Genomic DNA, 3886 nt, shown 5'->3' with positions numbered 1-3886 from the left:
GTACGCCAAGGAAGCAGAAAGAGAGAGGGGGGTCCCAAGATGGCGATGGGCAGGTCAGAGGTTATGGGAGTGGGCGTGGCTAGGGCAGGGACCAAAAGAATAACATCTGTAATTTACACAGTAGTCACACCCTTGCTGAACCCTTTTATCTACAGCCAGAGAAACAGAGATATAAAGCAGGCTCTAGAAATATTTGTTACTAGGGCCAAGTCCTTTAAGTGACACCCATTATACTTATTATGAACACTTTGAGGTATATTTCCTAAAAATATTGTGTGTTTGATAATTCTGTGTTTAATATAATATGCATTACATTGTTGTGTGCAGCATTTTCTGTTTTTGTTGGTTGTTTGATGCAGTCTTGGGGTTGTTCCCGGGGACTCATTAATGGAAGGCTACATCCCTAGTCCTGCACAGTGTTCTCAAGATGTCAACTGGATCAAGGTTTGGTCTTCTCTATCATTAATCTCTGATTGCTTGTCATTCTATATAATTTAGCATTCTGATCTATTTCTGGTGGACTGATACACATAATATGGTATCCTGAAACAGGGTTATACAGACTTCATGCTGTTTGTATACATTTCTTCCCAACTGTACAGTTAGGATATCACAGTACTAGCTTGAAATCAGACATCGTGGGAATGACTACACTATGAAAATTGGAATGTTCTGCAAACACTTATTATTCAGTAAACACATATCATAGCATTTATAATTGGATGATAATTTATTTAATCTTTACTGATAGCCTCTGTTGTGTCATCTCTACTTCTCATTGTAGCATAAGGATGCAGTGAATATTTGGTATTTTTTTAATTAGTAATTTTACTTTTCAACATCCTTATATGTGTGATGTATCCATTTAAATAGTGCAAAATCAAAATTTTCTTTTTTTATATACTTTACATAACCTTTTAAACATAAAGTTATGCACTCTACATTCTATAGAATTCAATTGGCAATATTTAATGCAACTGTCATACTTTCAGATTTATATTTTTCACATTTCTATTTTCTGTTTGAGATATTCATCTTAATGTTTCTTTGCATTTTGATTATATATTTCAGTTATTCCCTTTCCCCTACTAATTAGTTTTGGGGTTTTATTTGTTGGTTTGTTTGTTTGGTACAAAGTCTTGCTATGTAGCCCTAACTGTCTTGGAACCTACTACATAGATCAGGATGTCTTTGACTCATGGAGATCCACCTGCTTGTGCATCCTCAGTGCTGGTATTAAAGGTGTGCATCACCAAGCGCATCTCCTTTACTAACATGTTAATAACATGATATTTTTCTATTGTTTTGTGATTTGTAAAGACATTGTGACTTTGTTTTTTGTCAAAAAATTTAAAAATGAGGCAACATATGTATAACATAATATAGCATTTATTGTTTTAACCATTTGAGGTGTATGATTTACCACTATAATTGTCTAATTCTCAGAACTTCCAAGGAAAATATAATCTTGATTGGGGGTATTTTCAATGGTCTCAGTGTTTACATATTTTACTTGTGTAATTATTTTCTTGAAAACATATTCTGGGAACTGGAGAGCTAGCCTGGTGGTTAAAAGTACTGGCTACTCTTCTTGTGGACCAGTTTTGATTTCCAGAACCCAAATCGTGGCTCACAACGGCCTGTAATTCCAGTTACAGGGGTCCAGTGTCCTCTTTTGGCTTTAACACTCATAAGTGATGCACATTGGGCACAGATATGCACACAGGCACTGTGGTCCAGCCACAGCCTGGTTTCAGGTCCTGACATGGGAAAGAGACATCAGTGTGAAGAAATAAATTGTCTGACCACCAGATGAGTTTCAACAAGTGGTAGACCCTGCATAGCTCCAGCCTTCTTTATTTATACATAAAAAACAAACCTTTTCTCCCTTTTAACAAGCAAATTTTCCTGTTCTCCAATGTTCACCTCTGACAAAAACATATATGTCAAATACGTTTTCTCCCAACTTTTACATCAAAACATTTTTAAACCCAAAACTACTCTTCTTTTTCTAGCAGGTTTTTAAAAGTTAATTTTTATTGAGCTCTACATTTTTTCTCTGCTCCCCTCCCTGCCTCTCCCAACCCCTTCAACCCTCTCCCAAGTCCCCATGCTTTGAATTTACTCAGGAGATCTTGTCTTTTTCTACTTCCCATGTAGATTAGACCTATGTATGTCTTTCTTAGGGTCCTCATTATTGTCTAGGTTCTCTGGGATTGTGATTTGTGAGCTGGTTTTCTTCACTTTATGTTTAAAAACCACTTACGAGTAAGCACATGTGATAACTGTTTTTCTGGGTCTGGGTTGCCTCACTCAAAATGATGTTCATTTGCCTGCAAATTCAAGCTGTCATTATTTTTTCTGCTGTGTAGTACTTCATTGTGTACATGTACCACATTTTTCTTATCTATTCTTTGGGTGAGAGGCATTTATGTTATTTCCAGATTCTGGCTATGACAAACAATGCTGCTATGAAAATAGTTGAACACATGTCCTTGTGGCACAATTGAGCATCCTTTGGACATATACCCAAAAGTGGTATTGCTGGATCTTGAGGAAGGTTGTTTCCTAATTTTTTGAGAAATCACCATATTTATATCCAAAGAGCCTGTACCAGCTCGCATTCCCACCAGGAATGTAGGAGTGTTCCCTTTTCCCCACAATTTTTCTAGCATAAGTTGTCATCAGTGTTTTTGATCTTGGCAATTCTTATAGGTGTTAGACAGAATCTCAGAGTTGTTTTGATTAGCATTTCTCTGATGACTAAGGATGGTGAGTATGTCCTTAAGTGTTTTTCAGCCATTTTAGAGTCCTCTGTTGAGAGCTCTCTGTTTAGGTCTGGACTCCATTTTTTTACTGTGTGGTTTTTTTTTTTTTGATGACTAATTTCTTGAGTTCTTTGTATATTTTGGAGATAAGCCCTATGTCTTATGTGGGGTTAATTAAGACTTTTTCCCATTCTGTAATCTGTCATTTGTCTTCTTGACTGTGCCCTTTGCTTTACAGAAGCTTCTCAGTTTGGGAGGTTCCATTTATTAATTCTTTCTCTCAGTGTCTGTGCTGCTGGGATTATATTTAGAAAGTGGTCTCCTGTGCCAATGTGTTCAAGTGTACTTTCCACCTTCTCTTCTATAAGGTTCAGTGTGGTTGGCTTTATGTTGAGGTTTTTGATTCATTTGTACTTGAGTTTTGTGCATGGTGATAGACACGGATCCATTTTCATTCTCCTACATGTTGATATCTAGTTATGCCAGCACCATTTGTTAAATATGCTTTCTTTTTCCATTTTATATTTTTTGCTTCTTTGTCTAAAATCAGATGTGTGTAGGTGTGTGAATTTATATCTGGGTCTTCGATTCAGTTCCATTGGTCTTCTTGTCTGTATTTATGCCACTATCAGGCAGTTTTCAGTACTGTAGCACTCTAGTAGAGCTTGAAGTCAGGGATTGTGATGCCTCCAGAAGTTTCTTTATTGTACAGGATTGTTTTGGCCATCCTGGGTTTTTTGCTTTTCCATATGAAGTTGAATACTATTCTTTCGAGGTCTGTAAAGAATTTTGTTGGGATTTTGATTGCCATTACACTGAATCTGTAATTGCTTTTGGTAAGATTGCCATTTTTACTATGTTAATTCTACCTACCCAAGACCATGGGAGATCTTTTCATTTTCAGGTGTCTTCTTTAATTTCTCTCTTCAAAGATTTAAAGTTCCTGTTATACAGGTCTTCCATTTGTTTGTTTAGAGTTACTACAAGATATTTTGTGCTGCCTGCTGTATGCTAGGACCAGTGCTCAACAACAGTTTTAAGCTCCTACTTTAAGCTCCTACTCTAAGGCTACCCACCCAGAGCAGTGAGCCTCAAGGTCCCCAGTAAGAGAGCCCGGC

The 3886-nt window shown here is 36.9% G+C and overlaps 1 pseudogene; it reads left to right on the top strand.

The window, feature by feature from the left end:
* LOC126495836 (olfactory receptor 1J4-like) overlaps nucleotides 1–222 on the top strand; it is a 3929-nt pseudogene extending 3707 nt beyond the window's left edge.
* The last annotated feature ends 3664 nt before the right edge of the window (nucleotides 223–3886 follow it).

This window comes from Alexandromys fortis, unplaced genomic scaffold (genome assembly GCF_014885135.2).
Source record: "Alexandromys fortis isolate MF-2015 unplaced genomic scaffold, M_Fortis_MF-2015_v1.1 scaffold_568, whole genome shotgun sequence".
Lineage (NCBI taxonomy): Eukaryota > Metazoa > Chordata > Mammalia > Rodentia > Cricetidae > Alexandromys > Alexandromys fortis.
The sequence above is the reverse complement of the archived record's forward strand: the minus strand, read 5'-3'. Positions and strand labels throughout refer to the sequence as shown.